Source organism: Periplaneta americana, chromosome 5, assembly GCF_040183065.1.
Source record: "Periplaneta americana isolate PAMFEO1 chromosome 5, P.americana_PAMFEO1_priV1, whole genome shotgun sequence".
In the NCBI taxonomy this organism is placed as follows: Eukaryota; Metazoa; Arthropoda; class Insecta; order Blattodea; family Blattidae; genus Periplaneta; species Periplaneta americana.
This window is the reverse complement of record NC_091121.1, coordinates 171525833-171548424: the sequence shown is the minus strand read 5'-3', so window position 1 is coordinate 171548424 and position 22592 is coordinate 171525833. Positions and strand designations below refer to the sequence as shown.

The 22592-nt window shown below is 35.2% G+C and overlaps 1 protein-coding gene across 1 annotated transcript in view; it reads left to right on the top strand.

Moving 5' to 3' along the window:
• Positions 1-22592, top strand: part of LOC138700278 (potassium voltage-gated channel subfamily KQT member 1-like) — a 677493-nt gene that overhangs the window by 296 nt on the left and 654605 nt on the right. The gene's annotated exons all lie outside the window — the stretch shown is intronic.

The window sequence follows — 22592 nt, the reverse complement described above, 5'->3', positions numbered from 1 at the left end:
AAGGCAAAACGAGAGTCCCTTAACCCTTTGAAGCGCAATGGTTACAGTACATAACCATCTTTTAAATTTGAGTTTCCTGCCTACTTACAGTGTGAGTTTCATTTCAAAACTACTGCTCTGCTTTCACTGATCCCTAGTAACTGCAGAAGAATTTTATTTTCCCTATATTTGTGTTGCTCCACTAAGATGGCCGATATTTATAGTTGGGGTGTGGAAGACTCGCTACGTGTTTTTATTTCAGTTGTATGTTAAAAATATCACAGTTACGTAAGTTTCTATTTAGTATTATTTGTCTTTCGGTCTTTTAGAACATATTTCAGTAACAAGATTGTAATTTCTTCGACACATGTGTTGTCAATATAGAAATAATGTGGTGTGGTTTCAAAACGTAACCACTATGCAAATAACCCTTACCATATCCAACAAAATATTCCATTTTTGTGTCAGCTTATTCATCATGGCTACAAGGAAGAGATGGTTGGTGGCAATCATAAAGTGTTTTTGACAACTTTTTCACAAGTTTGAATCTGATGATCTCTGGCAGCAAAATATCTATGCATGTGGTACAGTTAGACATGAGCGTATTGGTTTACCACACGATGAAAGATGAGACCGCCCACATGAAACGTGGTGAGAGTGATAGCCGTACGTCATATGCTGGAGTGTCCTGGCTCAAGTGGAAGGATAGAATGTCCATTTATTTTCCTTTCTAATTACCACGCAACACATGTGAATTAGCAATTTGCTTTAATGAAACCAGAAACTGTTTCCTTTTGTATCATTCTCAATAAGTCTAATATTGCATAGTGGTTTTACCATGAAACCACCCATTTTCTGTGTAAAAAAAATGGAAGTTTTTAGAATTTTTAAAATTTGAGTCACTTCTCTTAGACAAATAAAAGTTTAATTTCATTGCAAACACAATTTTTTTATTTCCTTCCCAAATGCGTGCATCAAAGGGTTAAGAAAAAGCTTATAAGAAAGAAAAGTGTCTCATTATGGCTCGTGTTAACCACAAAATAAATTTCATTCTACTCGCCGGTATTTGAACCCAGTCCTCAGCATGATATAGGCAGTTTGCCTTTAAATCAGGGATGAGACCTTAGCTCCCAATCATGGTAGAAGAGCTCGACCTTGATCACGAGCGCATAGCCCATTCACTACATATCATCGTAACGTAGACACAGGGATGTACATGCACATTAGAGGCCGGCAAACTGTCGATCAGGCTTGCCCATAACTGTTTACGTCCGTGAGTGGGCTTACGCTTCGTATCGTTCGCCCGCCTGCAACCTTCCCTCACAAGCAGGCAGGCAGTGTGGTTGCACGTGACTCCCGAACAGTCCTAAGTGTGACCCGAAAGGCATGTTGGGTTCCGCCGACCTGCGCCAGACTGTGCCGCTTTCAGATGCATGATAAATATGAACCAAGTCATTCAAACCTGACAAGAAGCCTATAGATATAGATAGATAAACTATTGAAAACTTAATTTGTTATCTTCTGAAACGTACCGTTAATAAAGACAAAGAAAACTATTTCTCGTCAACATAATATCCATTAAATGCTAACAGTTATTATAAATTACTTGCACTTTCCTTTTCATCGTAGAAATATAAATTTAATGCAAACCATTCAAACTTTCAGCTTCATCATAAATAAATAGAAATCTGTCCCTCAGAATTTAAATAGCAAATCAATATTCTGAAGAACAAAAACTTTTATACAGTTTACAGGTATTCATGAGGCTTTTAATTGTTGATAAGGAAAAAGTTAAAATGAAATATTTTTCTATAATAGTTGTTGATATTCATAATAATTGTTACCAATACCTTTTCAACTCGTCTCTCGTCTCTCGTCTCTCTTCCCTCTTCCCTTCCCTTCCCTTCCCTTCCCTTCCCTTCCCTTCCCTTCCCTTCCCTTCCCTTCCCTTCCCTTCCCTTCCCTTCCCTTCCCTTCCCTTCCCTTCCCTTCCCTTCCCTTCTCAACTAGTCATAAGTTACGAAATGTTATTATTTTGTTGAGTCAGATGCACTTTGCAGGAATATGAAATGTATAATATTGTCTTATTACTTTATGAATTCTGTAGCGCAATAAATCTTAAAACTGTGTTTCTTTAATCAAGAATTATCTGCCGTGTTGGACCATAAGATAAAGATTTTTTGAAGTGACTAAATAGCCAACTAACTTAGGTTTCAAACTAGTACTGTTTCATCTTAACCATCGCAGACTGGCTTCCGTGAATGCAAGTCACTCTACCTTACAATACGAGCAAACAGGCAGGCTTTCTTGGGTCCCGCCTGGACTGAACCTATAAAACCCGGGCTCAATGGGTTCAGGCTAAAAGTTAACTTGCTTTGTAGCGTCACCGGAACCCAAGCCTGACGGCAACCGGGTACGGGCGTGAGTCTTGTGTGATTTGCCGGTCTCTAATGCACATGCAACGAAAGAAGGCAGCAATTATTACAATAACTTGCGTTACTAAATTTCTGGCTATGTACTCGTAATAGGGCTAATTATTCAGTTGTTTAATATATGCATATACATATATAAACAAATCGCAAAGTGAAGGGTGTTTAGGAACAAAAAGAGAAATAGGAAAAGTTAATTGTATGTAAACCATTTTCTTGTTAAAAGCTATTATTTATTATGTAAATACTTCACTTCATTGGTTAGGAGAAACTAATAGGGTCTACCTGCTCGACCTGTGTGATCTCTAAGTACTTTTGAGTATTTGTTGAAAAAATAGTAATGAAAATATTGATTGAAATAGAGTATATAGGCTATTGATTGTGTGATTGTGGAAAATGTAGTCCTTACTCTCCAGTCGTGATTATGTAATGAGTTTTCTTAGAGTGATTTGTGAGATGCACGTAACACGAAAAAAACAAATTGATTAAATTGAGATATTGAGAGCCATCGTAATTTTTGGGGTCAATCATTTAAGAGGGTATGTATGATTTTTAAAACTTCCACAATTTTCGGCCAAAATTTGTGAAGTTTAAACTATATAAACAGATCTATAATAATATCACCTGTACAAAATTTGGTGCAATTAGGTCTAGTAGTTTCAAAATTATATTTTTAGGTATATTTTATAATGACGTTACTAAAAAGCTGCTTGCATCAAAGTTTTCAAAATGTTTAGTTCATATTTGCTAAAATCTTGAAAATAGTTATTGGAATAAAAGTGAATTAGCTTTTTGAGCTTAGTGATATTATAAGTTAAAGTGTAATCAAAGATAAAATATTATTTCTAAATTAAAGAAACACGTAGTCTAATAAAAGTAAATATCCAGAAACAAGCAACAAATAAAACATGAAGAATACATTTAAAATAAAGAAATGAAAGGAATCTAGATACATTCTACTGACCCAAATGTAAATTAATTTACCTTCAATGTCAATTCCGAAATTAATTTATTTCTCTCTTCTCCTGAATAATGCTTATATTTTTTTCATGTTGCGTCTCATAATGCCGTTTTATGTTGCATTTTTTGCAAATGATATTTTTTTACACAACAAACACTGGACTTCATCACCATGTTCGAAGCATAAATATTGTATCTTCCACTCTTCCTTGAAAGCTTTAAGCGCTTCCGTTCCGTCATGATGCGCTGTGTTCTAAGATCTGTACATATTTTAGCAATGTTTACAGGTAAAACAGCTCCGCTCGCGCGCAGCGGGCATACAGTAAAAGAGCTCTAGCTCGAAATTACTAGTTACCATCGCAAGACTGCTTTAAATGAACGTTATAATCGTAATATTATGATTTACGACCAACTATATCTGTTTAATTGAAAACAGTTGGGTAAATATGGAGAAAAACTTTTCACCAGAGCTTATTGCATGTCACTTATGGTATATATTTCCACATATTTTATGTTTGATATAACAACTGTATAAATTATTACCTCCATCATTTCCATTCATTACGGCTTCATTTCCGTTCTTGTATTATACATATCTTCTTCCAATATTATTTGTAATAACAAGGCAACAGTGAATATGGCAGCTGGTTTATTATATTGATTTAAAGAAGGGTTGGGGAGTATACCTGACGTTAGTTACTATGCTGCTAATTGGGCTTTAAGTGTTCAGTTAGTTCCATGGAATAGGTTGGAGAAATGCTAACTCAGCCGTGTGCACGTTTAGCAACCACATAATAAAAGCATAGCAGATTCATCCGGATTTAATCACCTAGAATAGAAAGTCAGCCCTCTTCCTGAACTTGTGAAGATGACTTTACATACCATAATAATATTTATTAATTGGGCAAACAATCCTTTTTAGTTTACTTTCCCAGTTTTCTCAGATAATCTTTGAGTACGTGCTATCTTCGGTAGTTTTCCAGTAACCTTTAAGGTTTTCAATCATTAAGGGCCCTATTCACAAACGAGACTTTGAATGAAGACTTCCCAAAGTCGACTTTCATAGTAAAGTTTAATTTTGTTAAAAGTCCTATTCATAGACAATACTTCTGAGACTTTGACTTTGACTTCGGTAAGTCGAGATTTAACGATCTGGTTCTAATGTTGGCAATCACAATCATGGCCTTCTAAACGAATTAAATTAATGAATAGCTGAAGTAGAGTAGGCATTGCCGCAATAAAAGCCATCTTTTGAGTCTCAAATCAGTGAAACAATTGACCATCGGCAGACGTTAAGCAATTGTTGCAGCATTGTATAATTATTTCAATGTAAAATAATTGTGAAGAAGTGAAAAATAAGAAGATGCCACCAATGACAGACTATGAAAGAGACATGCTGCTAAAACTGGTGAAGACGTATAAAGAAAACAATTAAATATACAGAATCAATAGTAAACCATTAATCCTTATACCCATACAGCAATATCGAAGTGGAATAAGAGTGTTATTAATGGAGCAGGTAATCCTTCTTTGTTATTATATTATTCATTAGTGCATGTTGAATAGTGGATATTATTTAATACGGTCCATTTTTCAAATCTGTGTCTTGATTTGAATTCATTACCTCTATAAAATTCAATAGAGTTTTTTTACATGTCTAATAATACGCCGAGAAACATGAGATTCAATAATTTCCTGGATGTTATCAATCTTCTCGGCAAATATAACAATTTCCCAAGTATCTGCCATTTTCCTTATGTCCACGAACGAAAGTCAAAGTCAAAGTCAAAGTCTAGATTTTCGGCGACTTCGAAATAAAGTCACGATTGAAGTTTACTTTCGTCGAAGTGCCGACTGTGAATAGGAAAATGGCAACTTTGTACTTTCCAAAGTCAACTTTGGTCCAAAGTATCGTTTATGAATACGACCCTAAGTTACAACAGCCTACTTTTTAAGTGTGTGTGGAAAAGCACAAAAAACTGAGGTTTTATAAGTGATTTTTCTGATTTCTTCTCGGCCAAGCTACCTACTCTTGTGTTTAGGTAGCTTGGCCGGTGTCATGCGCGAACATTTGAGTAAAGGTCTTGTAGTATGAGTTTCTCATCATATTTAGTGGGGCGGGAAGGGAAGGAGGAGATCTTCATGCATGCTAACTTAAGTTAAAGCTATGTTGAAAAACATTGCTCACGTACCTTCACTCCATGGGCGATCACAGTTTTTCCACTCACTGCTATCCAAACACTCGAACTTAATACAATATATTTCTTCTCTTTTTACTCTTTGACTCATAATAAAATAAACTACAATGTTTTTATAGGTTTATTTATGGGACTAATGTTTTTGCATTAGTTAGTATACTAACTTGCACTTCCAAGAGGAAAAGAAGTGAACTCTACAAGAGCTGCACAGCGACTAATCCATACACCCCTTCTTTTCCTTTTTAGTGTAAAGTGGACTTGCCTGGTCTACTGCGCAGAATGTTATGACTGGCCAAGCTATCTAAACACAACAGTATCTTTCATTTAATTGCCCTGACACCTTTCACATCATGATACTCGTGTTAGCCAATAGAAGAGTAGAATTTTGCTCACTAGTTGTCTGTGTTTAATCTTTTTTTATAAATATTGCGATAAGGTTTTTTAATTATCCTCAATTGAGAGTACATTTATATAACGTTGGATGCATAATAATTATTCAATATGAAAACAATAATTGTCTTGCCTATGCCTTTAAAAGAAAGGAATCATGAATAGTGATTGGACGAATATCAAATTTTGCAATATATTTCACAATTACAATCAAGTTTGACCACTAAACATAACTGAAATTACTGAAGTACTAACTATGCGAATTGGTAAAAATGTGCTGCAAATTGGAATAAAAACATTGTAATACCGGTACTATTTCATTCGGGTGAATTTTTATTATAGCATTACCTAGGCCTATTTGTCACATGGTTAACACAACATAGCTCTGTTTGCAACTAAGAGTGCTCCTGTATTCAGGTATAACAGACTATTTTCAACAGTACTCTCACTAGAGGTTTTGATTTATCTAGAGAAAATCAAAACTCTAGTGGGATTTAGTTGACTATTACACGATTAGAAGGCAGTATATAAAGATTAGAAGAAATAAAGTATTCTAATAGAATAAAATATTAATTGACTCTTTAAAATATGTACTAAACTATCTTGGAAATGTATTATTGTACCATCTATCATTACAAATATTCCGCTGGATGGCAGTAATGTGTTATGATCAGCCATTATCTTTTACCAGTTGTATCGACTATACAATCTTCATTGAATCCTACACGCTTTGTTCATTTTATTTCATTTTTATTAAAACAGTTTCATTGCACTTCAATTAGCAATATATATTAAACAGTCTCTGATACGTGACTATCCATAATGCCATATAGCAGAAGCTATAACATAATCTAGGATAAATAATATAAACAAGGTAAATATAGAAAAGTTTTAATTAAGGTTGTTGAAATAAACATGAATCATTTTAAAAGATACAATTATTGAAAGTATAAAGTTGGCAAACAAAGAAACAAATGCTAGGGAGGTGATAAAATTGTAGGATAACTAACCATGATTGGTTGAAACACGTCATTCCGTACCGTTTTATTGATCAAAAGTAGTATGATGTAGTAAAAGTGTAATAGTCATTGTAAAACCTGTCCAGGGGATCCATACGCAAATGTATGGTTAGAAAACTGAGATGAAATCCCATTGTTTACAATAGAGACAAAATTATATTTCGAAAACAATTTCTAGTGATGCTCCAGTCCTATAATTCACAATTTCTGCCAGCTATGTGTGGACAATTTCACCAATTTATGCGCTTGTCCCTCACTTTGGGCCCCAGTGTGAGTGCCCTGACATTCCTGTTATTTTATTTCAAATGTCACTCCCGTTTAGTTTTGAGAGAAAAAATATTTTATTTGCAAATTTAAGTAGTTCTGTATGCACGTAGATCAGATTATTTCCATAACAAAATGTTTAAAACGGTTTCACATGTATGTATGTATGTGTATGATTGGATAACTGATTTCAGTGTTCACATGCGGGAGAAAGTAATATTGAGAAAATATTCCTCGCGATACTCCCGTTTTATAATTACCATAATTTCTATCAACTTTGTATAGGTAGTACTACCGATATGTAAGTTTTTCCTTCATCTTGGGACCCATTGTGCGACCCCTGATATTGCTATTTGCATTTTAAACGTCACTTACCACAGTTAAAAAAAAATAGGCCAGACATCTCATTCACAAATTCAAATGATTCTGCATTCAGGAAGATTATGCTATTTTCATTGCAAAATGTATGGTTGGAGAACTGAGTTAAAATTCCAAACATTGCATGTCGGAGAAAGTAATATTGGGGTCAAATTCTTTTCGTAATACTTCCGTTTTGTAATTCATCATAAGTTCTATAAACTTTGTGTAGGCAATGCCACCGATATAAGTTACGTTCGTCTTTCACCTTGAGAACCAATGTTTGAGCTCAGATATTCCTGTCAACTGTATTTCATGTCACTCCCTCAAAGTTTTGAGTAAACAAAACAGCTGTCTGTTTTAGTTTACGAAAATGCCTGCACCACACAGTACAGTCTCTGTTGAAATCGCTTTCAGATGTGTGTGTCACGATTTGAGTTGGTTATTTGTCAAGTTGTGTGATTTCTAACCATATGCCTTGTTGCTTCATGACGTTTCATAGGGAGAGTTGGTAAATTTAATATCCAGTGATACGTCGAAAATTATTTGGGCAAACCATAACCTTGACATATTCATTCACTCATAATATGACTGAATAAAGTGAGATACAAGAAGTAGGAGGGAAATGTGAGGAGTACAAAGTGGAATGCGAGGAGTAAAAGGTGCAATGCAAGAAAACAAGGGAAATACTAGGAGTAGAAGGAGCATACAAGAAGTGCAAAGGAAATACAAGGAGTACAAAGGAAGGAAACGGCGTACAAGAGGAATAAAAGAGGAAATGCGAGGGAAACAAGGTAAAGGGAAGACGAGGCGAACAAGGGAAAGGGGATACGAGGGCAGAAGAGAAAGAGATAACGTGTAGAACAAGGGGCAGAGAAGGCGAGGAGAAGAAAGGGATGTCGCATTTTTATGTCTCTGCCAAAATCCAAATTACTGCCTATTGAGGACAAAAACATAGTTCATTAAAAATGTTATGAACGAGTCCAAAAATTGCATTGAAATTGATAATTTACAGAGTGTATAGTTTCTTATTATAGGTTATTTTACGACCCTCTATCACCATCTCAGTTTATCTAGCGTCTGAATGGAATGAAGATGATAATGCCGTTGAAATGAGTCCGGGGTCCAGCACCGAAAGTTACCCAGCATTTGCTCGCATTGGATTGAGGGAAAACCCTGAAAAAAACCTCAATCAGGTAACTTGCCTCGACTGGGATTTGAACCCGGGCCACCTGGTTTTGCGGCCAGATGCGCTGACCGTTACTCCACAGGTGTGGATCATAAAAACAGCTATAGGCTACGTTTCATTTCGTCGTCCGATGACAGTATTATTGTTATAGAAAATGCGACATTACTGTTGGAAAGGAAATTCTTCAAATTAAACTAGTCACAACAATACTAAGCAAGTCACTTTAGTACCTCAAACTGTTCACCATTCACATCCAAATGTGGGAAGTCATTCATTGATTTATGATACATGTACATTGAAATACTATGAATTTGTTCCTCAATTGCTATTTTGAGCATGTCGATGTCTTGCTGTTTCCGGTCAAAAAACTCCTTCAAATAGTTAACCACACAACTAATAGTCACAGGCTGTGAGATCAGGGGAACGGGCTGACCATTCCGTCGGTCCTCTTCTTCCCATCCACCTGTTTTGCAAATCACGATTCAAAATTCCCCTCGCCGCAGTAGCATAGTGAGGTTCACAAGAGCGGACAATGTTTCTGTCAATTATGAAGCACATCAGACCACCGCTTGCAGTAAAGCTGTGTAGATGTGGAGTAATTGTCCACTACGGATGGTTCCAATGTAACTTCAGTCATAAATTGTAGGATAATGCAGAGGACGTAGCCGTACAAATAGCAGTGGTTAATATATCTTCTAGGATTTGCGAGAAGTGCGTTTCAACATACCTGAAACTCCGGTTCACAGTTGTCTGCTCTGATATCAACTTGGGCATGTGGAGTGCATTAAATGCGCGCTTTAGTCAGTCTACCGTACAATTGAGGGATGCTCTGCAATAACAAGGTATGTGTAAGAAGTGAGTGTTTGATACCACGTAAAAGTAACATTGTTTTCATTGACAAAGAAAGGCCTTTGCAAATCTGCGTTTTTGAATTAGTATTTTTGATAGTTTATTGGTATAAGTTTCATGTATTATTCGTGAAAATCGTTATTTAATTTCTTATTTTGATACATTAATGATGGCGAATATACCGAGGTATGTGTATGTACCTTGTTATTGCAGAGCACTCCTCAGTTTAAAGACAAGCTTTTTTTGAAGTTGTAGTTCGATTTATTCTTTTTTTCTAAAGTATTGTGGGATATAATTTTGTGTAGTAACTGATTATATACACACTGTATACTAAAAATATGTATTATTTTTCAATGCACGAACTATTTCAAGTTTTGAACTGGAATATCATTTTTCATTCAATTCAATTCAATTTATTAAGCCATTAAACATACAGTGATAGGCTTCGTCACAATATAGAAAATGGGACAAAACATACATTTGAAATTACACATATAATTGAAAACTGTAAAGTTTAATTAGAATGAAAACACAAAACATTTTGAAACTCTAAAATTAATGAAAACACTTCACTCTTAATGTAATATTTGTAACTAAATATGAATAACTTTATTTATTAAAAAAACAATTTCGTATGAATTTATGTTAAGAAACTCATTTACAGAGTAGATAGGATTAATTAAGAGCCAATTATAAAATCTAGTTTTGAAACTATTGGTAACTTATAATGTTTACTGGGAAGATTATTATATAATTTCATCCCCATGACAGAAAAATTTGTGCTAGTTTTATGTAATCTACAGTACGGAATATTAATTTCTTCACTGTTTCTAATTTCTTAATCATAATTGCATCCCCATGACAGAAAAATTTGTACTAGGTTTATGTAATCTACAGTACGGAATATTAATTTCTTCACTGTTTCTAATTTCATAATCATAATTGCATCCCCATGACAGAAAAATTTGTACTAGTTTTATGTAATCTACAGTACGGAATATTAATTTCTTCACTGTTTCTAATTTCATAATCATAATTGCATCCCCATGACAGAAAAATTTGTACTAGTTTTATGTAATCTATGGTATGGAATATTAATTTGTTCATTATTTCTAATGTCATAATCATGTATATTGGCTATTAATGAGTAATTGCTCATATTTTGTCGAGTGTAAACGACTAGGTCGTGTATATATATATAAAAATTTATGACAGTTAATATCTGTGATTGTTTGAAAAGATGTCGACAATGTTCAAGATAGTTTGATTGACATAGAATTCTAATGGCTTTCTTTTGCAAAATCAAGACACTCCCAATTTTGCTACCAAGATTCCGAAATTGATGACCTAAAAATCAGAGAAAAATTAGCTACATAAAGATTTTACATTTCTGAAAATAGGTCATTAAATTAAAAAAAATCAAAGATTTTAATAATAATAATATTATTATTATTATTATTATTATTATTATTATTACAGAATGTCTCCGAAATATCATGTCCATGTACATTTACATTTTAGGAAGAACTCAAATTTCCAGACGTATTTTTTTTGTTCAGCATTGCAATAAAGAGCCATTGCTCTTCGTAACGTCTCAGGTTTGAAGGATCGCCGGTTGATTTACTTTCGGAATTTTTATGTTTTCACTTGTAAAATAGGCCCACAATACGCTCATTCCGGAATGAACTGAATACATTTTGATTTACAGCTTTTCTCTAAATTTAATGCTGTCGGGAGGCTTCCGAATGAAGTAAGGGGTTGTTGGACAGTATCTTCATTTAGGTCAAAATTACATAAATTCTTAACAGATTAATTACCGATTAATATTTGTTACTTGTAATGAAACTAACATCTGTCCCTTCTTATTATTACCATTAATTTCTCTAAACAGAATACAAAACCTCTAATGGCAAAATCTCATTACATTAATGCTATTCTCATAATATCAATATACAGGGTGTTTCCGAGGTGGTGTTACAAACTTTCAGGGATGATGGCGAAGAGCACATGTATCAATTTGAGATAAGGAACCATGCTCCGGAAATGACCGAGTCGATAGTTACAAGCAAAAATAGTTGTGTAGAAATGAAATAACTTTATTCCTCTGTACACCTTATTTATGTGTATTTATCTGTACATTTTAAACATACTGTATTCATGTGACGTTGTTTACGTTGTCTACTTACAGTATTCCATTCAGTGCGCTGTCTGAGGGGTGGGGACAGGAAACTACACTAAAGCAATGCAGATAGCGTAATGTGTAACGGACATGATCGGTCCTGATATGCACGTCTGTAGACAGCAGTGTATGTGTAGAAGTTGCAGTGTCCAGTCGATCAGTCCTAGTGAAATGGAGGAGTACACGAGAGCGGAATAAGCAGACCTGATTTTCGAATACGGATGAGCCAATGGGAACAGTAGACAAGCTCACAGATTGTATCGGGGCAAGTACCCACGTAGGAAACAACCGGCCCATACCATGTTTCCACGACTGTTCCAAAGGTTAAGAGAAGGAGGGCACGTGTTGCCAAATAATAATCCCATTTCCACACGGCTAATTTTGCTTATAAATTTCGACTCAATCATTTCCTGACCATGGTTCCTGATCTGAAATTGATGCATGTGCCCTTCGCCATCATCCCTGGAAGTTTGTAACACCACTTCGGAAACACTCTGTATTTTAGGTTTATATATTGGTCTCTATAACATAGTTCTAGTAAACTACTATTAAATTAATTGTCATCATTTAACCAACTTCAATTTAATTATAATCCTTTACATATTGCATATAGTCTGAATTGAATTATATTAGTTCATAAATTAAGTTGTAATTTTTTCTTGTATGTTTTATCTCTACTAGTCGTTAAAACTTAACTGAAGAATATTGCTAGAGAATCTTCAGTGTATTGTAAATATTCATAATTGAAATATGTATGTCACTATTATATTAAGACGGTTGAGTGGAAGAGAAGGCCTTACGACCTTAACTCTATCAGCGAAAATAAAACATAATCTTCTATTCTATGTAACTGTTTATGGATTATTTCACATAAAGGATCCTTAATATTTCAACGAGTCCGTGGAATACGGTTGTCACTCTTACTATAATTTCTCTTCAAGTTCTGTTCTCAATAATCTTCAACTCAGACAGGTCTCTAAAGTTGCATATTGGGTAGAAACTATTATATTTTCCTGATACTATCAGTTACATTAGCTGCTAGAGATAGAGGCATTTCAATCTTAACCATCATGGATGGCACCTGACCCGGAAGAATTCTCTCGATCCCGTAGTCAAAGGCAAGGAAATGGGAGAATTTGAGGCGCCAGACGGGTAAAACTGCAGATAACAGAATTCAGGCAGATCAGGAATTTCTATTAGGGAACAGACAAACAATGTCTTGGAAATCAGTAGTTAGAGAGAGATAGAGGGATGGGAAAGAGACAGAATACTGTATTTTTTACGAGGGTGGGTTCTTCTTCTATTCTAGAACAGAATATTTTACATATGTTAGTTACTAATTAATTCTACCTATTGCACACGTACTTTAGAAAAGAAATTAATTAGAGGTTTAAAAAAGTAATCCTACTTATTCCTAATTCCCTTTCGTTCAAATACAAATCCAATTTTATTAACGAGTGGCAAAAACTAAGTAAATCAATCTGTGCAACTCTATGTTTGCGACCCGTTGCACGAAAAGGGAACTAAAGTCGTAAAAGGAAATTTTTACAGGACATCAAAATAACGAATTTGCGGTGTAAAAAGTGCATTTCTATGTTTTGACATCTTGCGCTACCTGTAGGCTTTTTTACATACTCAACTAAGCTGTAGTTTTACACAGTCCTTCTTAAATACCTAAATCTTTCTTATGGTTGCTAAGGAAACAAAAGAAAACATTTTTTTTTTTGTTGAAAATCCACAAACGATTAGGGAAAACGCGGAAATTCTACTTGAAGCAAGTAAAAAGATAGGATTGGAAATAAATCCCGATAAGGCTAAATATATAATTATGTCTCGTGATCAGAATATTGTACGAAATGGAACTATAAAAGTTGGAGTTTTATACTTCGAAGAGGTGGAAAAATTCAAATATCTTGGAGCAACAGTAACAAATATAAATGACACTCGGGAGGAATTTAAACGCAGAATAAATATGGGAAAGGCGTGTTATTATTCGGTTGAGAAGCTTTTGTCATCTAGTCTGCTGTCAAAAAATCTGAAAGTTAGAATTTATAAAACAGTTATATTACCGGTTGTTTTGTTTGGTTGTGAAACTTGGACTCGCACTTTCAGAGAGGAACAGAGATTGAGGGTTTTTGAGAATAAGGTTCTTAGGAAAATATTTGGGGCTAAGAGGGTTGAAGTTACAGGAGAATGGAGAAAGTTACACAACGCAGAACTGCACGCATTGTATCCTTCAACTGACATAATTAGGAACATTAAATCCAGACGTTTGAGATGGGCAGGGCATGTAGCACGTATGGGCGAATCCAGAAATGCATATAGAGTGTTAATTGGGGGGCCGGAGGGAAGAAGACTTTTAGGGAGGCCTAGACGTAGATAGGAAAATAATATTAAACTGGATTTGAGGAAGGCGGGATATGATGATAGAGAATGGATTAATCTTGCTCAGGATAGTGACCAATGGCGGGCTTATGTGAGGGCGGCAATGAACCTCCGGGTTCCTTAAAAGCCAGTAAGTAAGAAAGTATCCTACTTATTCCTAATTCCCTTTCGTTCAAATACAAATCCAATTTTATTAACGAGTGGTAAAAAATAAGTAAATCAATCTATGCAATTCCATGTTTGTGACCCGTTGCACGAAAAGGGACCTAAAGTCGTAAAAGGAAATTTTACAGGACAACAAAATAACGAATTTTCGGTGTAAAAACTGCATTTCTATATTTTGACATCTTGCGCTACCTGTAGGCTTTTTTACGTACTGAACTAGGGCGTAGTTTTACACAGTGCTTCTTACATACCTAAATCTTTCCTATATTGCTAAGAAAACAAAAGAAAACATTTTTTTTGTTGTTGGTAACTCTATAGCATCTATTAGATGCTTTATGGCTGTGCTAACAGATGGAGTTACTTGTCAACAATGTGACGCTGAAACGTGTGTTCAGATTACTGCCCAGCGACAGTCCTGATGTATTTTTATATTTTGATGATTGGTTAATTAATATTAACCCGGCACACTCACAATCATTATAATTTTATAATTAACTTCTTCTTCTTCTTTCCCTTAGTTTAACCTCTCCCTTTTAGGTGCATTTACACGACCCACGCCACCCGGGCCTTACAGGGCCGCGACCTGTCGGGAGAGGAATTAATCTATGGATCACATACATACTTTTTTGACCACACAAGGACATGGACGGCCTCCCCGGATGAGGGATCAGCTCAATGCCAGGGCCACCTCCGATACAACACAAACATTTAAGACATTACACATCATTCACTCACACATATGAAAGGATTAAGGGAAGGATCGCCGTCCATGGCCGGACTTTCAAGAGGTACAATCCCGGCATTTGCCTGGAAATAACTGAGGAAACCATTAAAAATCTCGGTTAGAATTGCCGGCCCCTGGGACGAACCCCGGACCTCCCGAATGCAAGGCCATCCCTTTACCACGCCGCTAGCCCGCTCGTATTTTTTTATAATTAACCACTCACTTAATTAAAAAATACAAAATAATTGGTTTTCAAATAATTTTTATGTATTCTATTACCCCCTTCCATCTGCACTGTTATATCTCTTCCACCCTGTAAATGTACACTAGTATATGTGAAAGTATTGCAATTGACGTAGGCCTATCTATGGATAACATCTTCGTTAGCAGTTTAATTAAATTATTTAACGCGTCCGAGTATTTGGGACCGTGGTAAACATTGCATCTAAGAAGCGCAACTTTAACATCGCGTGAAAGCCTCGATCGTGTGGTTGCATTCAGCCTTAAGCATGAATGCTTGCTTGCCCGTTGTCAGTGAGATGTCCTACGTTGTCTTACAAGACAGAGGTCTGGCGTAGTGCCGATCCCATGGAAGGGCATCACGCCATGTACCCTTAATTGCATTGTGGATGAAGTCAGAAAAAACGGGCGGAGATAAACTCACTTGGACGAGTGAGTGAGTGAAAGTTTGTCTTAGAAAATGAAATCGAACTTTTAAGCATATTTTCTTCTACATATGTCGTTTCTGTATGGTTTATTTTACGATTTTTTATCAACTGTTATGCTTATCTAGGGTCTTAGAGAGATGAAGGTGATAATGCCGGCGAAATGAGTTCAGGGTTCAGCACCGAAAGTTACCCAGCATTTGCTCGTAATGGGTTTATTAAAAACCCCCAGATAAAACCTGAACCAGGTAACTTTTCCCAACCAGGATTTGAACTTGGGCTTGCTCATTTTACGGTCACACAAGTTAACCGTCACTCCACAGTAGTGATCCATAATTATGTCGTTCTCAGATGTGCACAGAATACTATGCACGCCGTTTCTGAGGTTCAATCGATTGTAATGGGTGATAATATAATTAACATGGCTTCGTCTGGGAGAGAAGTAGACTGGAAAGCTTGAGACTTAGATTACCATGTTAAAAGACGGTGTCCAAAGCCCAGGCAAAATTTGCTAGCAATGTCTCACAGACGTTGAATAACTTGTATTGCAGTTAAAAATCACCATTAAATAAGAACATTACTATTATTATTATTATTATTATTATTATTATTATTATTATTATTATTATTATTATTATTATTATTATTATTATTATTGCTTACTTACTTACTTACTTACTTACTGGTTTTTAAGAAACCCGCACGTTCATTGCCGCCCTCACAAAAGCCCGCCATTAGTCCCTATCCGAAGCAAGATTAATCCAGGCTCTACCATCATATCCCACCTCCCTCAAATCCATTTTAATATTATCTTCCCATCTACGTCCCGGCCTCCCTAGAGGTCTTTTCCCTCCGGCCTCCCAACTAACACTCTGTATGCATTTCTGGATTCGCCCATACGTGCTACATGTCCTGCCCATCTCAAACGTCTGGATTTAGTGTTCCTAATTATGTCAGGTGAAGAATACAATGCGTGCAGTTCTGTGTTGTGTAGCTTTCTCCATTCTCCTGTAACTTCATCCCTCTGAGCCCCAAATATTTTCCTAAGCACCTTATTCTCAAACACCCTTAATCTCTGTTTCTCTCTCAGAGTGAGAGTCCAAGTTTCACACCCATACAGAACAACCGGTAATGTAACTGTTTTATAAATTCTAACTTTCACATTTTTTGACAGAAGACTAGATGACAAAAGCTTCTCAACCGAATAATAACAGGCATTTCCCATATTTATTCAGCGTTTAAATTCCTCCCGAGTGTCATTTATATTTGTTACTTTTGCTCCAAGATATTTGAATTTTTCCACCTCTTCGAAGGATGGATCTCCAATTTTTATAGTTCCATTTCGTACAATATTCTGGCCACGAGACGTAATCATTTACTTAGTCTTTTCGGGATTTACTTCCAACCCTATCCCTTCACTTGCATCAAGAAGAATTTCCGCATTTTCCCTAATCGTTTGTCTATTTTCTCCTAACATATTCACGTCATCCGCATAGACAAGAAGTTGGTGTAACTAGTTCAATTATTCCAAACCCTCTGTGTTATCCTGAATTTTTCTAATGGCATTATCTAGACCGAAGTTAAAAAGTAAAGGTGATTATTATTATTATTATTATTATTATTATTATTATTATTATTATTATTATTATTATTATTATTTGAATAAAAATGGGTCATATTAATTTCAATTAAAATTGTACAGAATAGAAAAGCTGCACAATGATGTCCGGATACAAAAAACTTCAGCGGATCAGCGGTTGCCTTTTAGAAGATGGACATTTTGAATCTTGTCCCGACGGCGGCCGTGAGAGACCAAGACGTACTATCCCCGAAGCAGATCAAGACATTCTGAACTTTGTAGACAAGAATTCTTAATAAATAACACAAAGATTAGAAGAGCGCCATTTAATATCCGATTAAGTATACAGAATCATACTCGTAATCTTCTTGTAATGGAGCTTTCGTGACGGTGAATTTTACCAACTTATGCCCTAGTTAGATTATTAGGCCTAAATTAAAATTTTACTTCACTTGAGAGTTCGTAATTAAATAGCTCCATAAACGCTGCAAGAGACATAAAATTTTCATTTCTCCCCCAGCTCTGCTCTAACCACAAGACTTGGGTGTAACAGCGCGTAAATTTAATCCCACGAAAGTTTGAAAACATAAAGACATTCTGTTCCAAAGTATGGTGAATAATTCAATTCAATAAAAAATTGCGATAAACTAAATGAATGAGACTCGTGAGGAGAGAAAGTTGTAGGATGAAATAATAATGCTAATTATGGAAACTGAGAGAAATAAAAACCAAGAAATTAAGAAATAAAACGGTGGGTGTAGTTTTGAAATCAAAATTAACACTAAGGTTCATTAGAACTGTACTATAATTGAGAACCATTCAGGGTATGTTATATAGAATGGTCATAATTGCTGATGGTACATCATATAGAAAGCGGTATTCCGTGGTTTTCTTAAGGCGCAAATACAAATGTCGGGATCAGCCGTAAAATAAATGGACCACGAACCTATGTACTCTCCGTTATACAGGGAGTTTCCGAAGTGGTGTTACAAACTTTCAGGGATGATGGCGAAGGGCACATGTATCAATTTGAGATAAGGAACCATGGTCCGGAAATGACTGAGTCGAAAGTTACAAACAAAAACAGTTGTGTGGACATGGAATTGTAATTTGCCATCACATGCCCTCCTTCCCTTAATTTTTGGAACATTCGTAGAAAAATGGTATGGACCGGACGTCTCCTACGTGGGTACTTGTACCGATACAATCTGTGAGCTTGTCTACTGTTCCCATTGGCTCATCCGTATTCGAAAATCAGGTCTGCTTATTCCGCTCTCGTGTACTCCTCCATTTCACTAGGACTGATCGACTGGACACTGCAACTTGTACACATACACTGCTGTCTACAGACGTGCATATCAGGACCGACCATCTCCGTTTCACTTCACGCCATCTGCATTGCTTTAGTGTAGTTTCCTGTCCCCATCCCTCAGACAGTGCATTGAATGGAATACTGCAAGTAGACAACGTAAACAACGTCAGATGGATACAGTATGTGTAAGATGTACAGATAAATACACATAAATAAGGTTCACAGGGGAATAAAATTATTTCATTTCCACACGACTATTTTTGTTTGTAACTTTCGACTCGATCATTCCCGGACCAGGGTTCTTTATCTCAAATTGACTCATGTGCCCTTCGCCATCATCCCTGAAAGTTTGTAACACCACCTCGGAAACACACTGTATAGACATTGTCTAAAATTGTCAGAACTTTGATTTTCGCATTGAGTCCTTCTGGGCAAGCTTACTCGATCGTCACTCGTCCAACAGAAAGGCTTGGATCCCGTGTCTAGCGAGGCTAATGATCCCCTTCTCACCATTCGCTCTACCGAAGCTTTTGACATCTCCGGCGACCCTGCCCTGAATTGTTGAGCTGTACTGCGGATCATGATTCCCCATGTGATTGCCGTTAAATTATATCCATTTTCTTATCTTTCCCTCGCGTTGGATACAGAATAAATAAATTTAAAATCTTTGTTCTTCCGAAGCAAAATGTCGTGTAAAGAAGATGTTTTCTTACCGGGTGAAGTCCTTAATGTCGCCAAAGCGGCTGTGTCCACCTTAATTCCGCAGAAATCTGCATCTATTTATCAGAAAGAATATAAGTTATTTTGTGAGTGGCGAGAACGTGAAAGGCGGTAAGGAAGAAATCATATTGGCGTACCTTTCAGAAAAATTGAAAAAAAAAAAAAAATGTTAGGGCTCTTGCTTGTGGTCAAGTTGGTTTTATTGTGTTTAGCATAGTAAATTATTTTACATTTTAATGCATTTCTAGGAGTGAATAAAATATCAGCAGTGAAATAGTAATATACGTTACAAGAGCGGTATGTTGACGTTTTCATGTTCGAGGAAAAGATTGAAAAATCGAAACGTAGTTGAGCTTTTGTAATTTCCGAGAACATGAAAACAAACATACCGCTCGTGTATCGTACATTATTTTGTGCGAAGATCGTTAATACCTGAAAGACTAATTTCTAATTAGTTGCAATGAAATCTCCATGTTGGTTTCTGTTTAATGACGGCAACTTCGGAAAACCAAAATATCTTTCTTCAACATTGTTGCTATAAAATGTTTTCTGTGTTTACTATACTCCAGCAGGCCGTGATATACGTCTGTCTTTTTTCGCCCAGTCTATAAGTGCGGACTTAAAACAAACGGTAAGGTTATGTAATGATTTATTTTTCATTTTAATATTTTAACAATATTATTTATATAACGTATTGCAGTAATAACATCGGCATCTGGAATCTTGTTGATTTTTTCACGGCTTCCTTAATGTTACTTGTATCAGGAATGCAATAAGTTTCGTGGAGTAGTAGACTTTACTTAATTTTTGTAAATATTTAAAAACAATAATTAACATTGCAATTTAGGTGAAATTGCAGTGGTAAGTTTCCAATTTATAATTATTACTATGTTAAAAGCCTAAAGCAGTAAAATGAATGTCGCGCTTAAGCGGTAAGAAGAGGGAAATTGTTATGTGTGTTACGTTGGGAATACTGAATGTGGTATTTCACACTTACCGCGTATTGGTTCTGTGCGGAAAACAAGCAAATACGCACGATCTCGCACAAAATAGTTATTTATGGTACTTGTGAGGTAAGTGCATCTTTATTGCGCGAGTGGAAAGGTTTAAGGGGAGGCAGAGGAGAAATTTTCGAACGAAAGTGAAGAAAAAATGAAAATTTGTTTTTTTTCCATTTTTATTATCTTTATTTTGATATTCCGATGTTATTTTTTTTATTTTGTGCCCTTAAAAGTATGAAATTAAAACCAAAGATATCTGTATTACTATATTATTCCCATAATAAACTAATACTTATCATTATTTATATACCTTCTCTGAACATATAAATAAAAAGAAATATTGAAAATTTCTTACAATATGGTGCGTGGAGCATTTTATATCAAACGATATAAAGTTTGATAAAATTATTAATATTTACAGAACTATTGTACTTAGAAAGTTGAAACTTGGTATGTCCATTACTAATAACATACTTAGTATCCATGATCAATTTCAAACAAATCGGACAAATTTTGTGGATTTTGAAATATTCACCTCTGCCTCCCCTAAAGCACGAAAAATTCTATAGGTTAGGATTAAATGGGTCCGTCTAATGCTTATCTATTAATAGATAACTAATGCTTATCTATTAATAGATAAGCATTAGACGGACCCATTTAATCCTAACCTATTGTACTTTGCTTATCGGTCAAAACTTCAACAAAATGAAATTACGAAAAATTCTGTTTTATAACAGAAAATATGTTGAAAATAAGTCCTCATATAATGACATATCATGGCATGGATTTTAGAATCGATACGTGTACTAGGTAGGTCATGATATAGGAGGCCATGATTAGTGAAGAATGATATCTAAGGCGTTGAATAAATAACAAATTATAATTAATTACTTATATGATCTTAATATATTTTTGCATTTTTAACGTATATTTTCATCTTTTTGAAGTTTCAGGGATTATTTAGAAGTGTTCACGGGACTAATTGATTAAAATAATTTCACATTTTACTTCTGTAAACTTAAGAGGAATATTAAAACGTAATTAATCATCGTGTCAGTTTAGCTCAGTTGACTAACGCGTGTTGTTATAACTTCGCAGGTTCAAGTCTCCTCGAATCCCAAAAGGTAAATTATTACAAAATTAAAAAAAAAATACATATTAGATATGGATATAATGCACAAATTACGACGTAGTAGATAGAGAAAAGAGAAGGCGATTGAATGTATGTATATTTAAGTAATGGTAATAAAGAAGTAGAGGTAGTGATATCTAGTAACTAATATATTAACTTCTTGAGTAATAGTTGAATGGAAAAGTATACGTGTGTGCCCGGGTACTAGGAAAATACTAATGAACTGTGAGATAAAGTTCAAACTGTGAGGTAAAGTCTTTATCTCACTAGTGGAATAAAGTAATGTTGAATAAAAGCCTACTTTACAAACGCAAAAGTATTTAGTAAAGGTATGTTTTTCGTTATGGTCATGGATAAACAAATTGAGAGATTCATTATCCATTTTCCACAATCACTTGTATAATACTATGTATTTTTTTTCACTTCATTTCATTACTCTTCAATGTATTGTCATCTCATGTTTCTCCGAAATCAAATTGTACTTTATTTTTTAAATTTATCATTGTTCCGTATTCTCTCCGAAATCATATTGTATTTTTCATTTAACCTCTGCTTTGTATTCTGGATCCTAGTGGTCAGCCGTAGATTTCGGCCAGATGTCCCAAATTGTGGAATTTGTTGAATGTGAATAATAGTAATATGCGTTACAAGAGCGGTATGTTGATGTTTTCATGTTCGAGGAAAAGATTGAAAAACCGAAACGTAGTTGACCTTTTTTAATTTCCGAGAACATGAAAACAAACATACAGCTCATGTATCGTACACTGTTTTGTGCAAAGATCGTTTATTACATACCTGAAAGAGGAATTTCTAATTAGTTGCAATGAAATCTCCATCTTGGTTTCTGTTTAATGACGGCAACTTTGGAATACCAAAATATCTATCTTCAACATTGTTGCTATAAAATGTTTTCTGTGTTTACTATACTCCAGCAGGCCGTGATATACGTGTCTTTTTTTTCCCCCAGTCTATAAATGCGAACTTAAAACAAGCGGTAAGGTTATGTAATGATTTATTTTTCATTTTAATATTTTAACAATATTATTTATATAACATATTGCAGTAATAACATCGGCATCTGGAATCTTGTTGATTT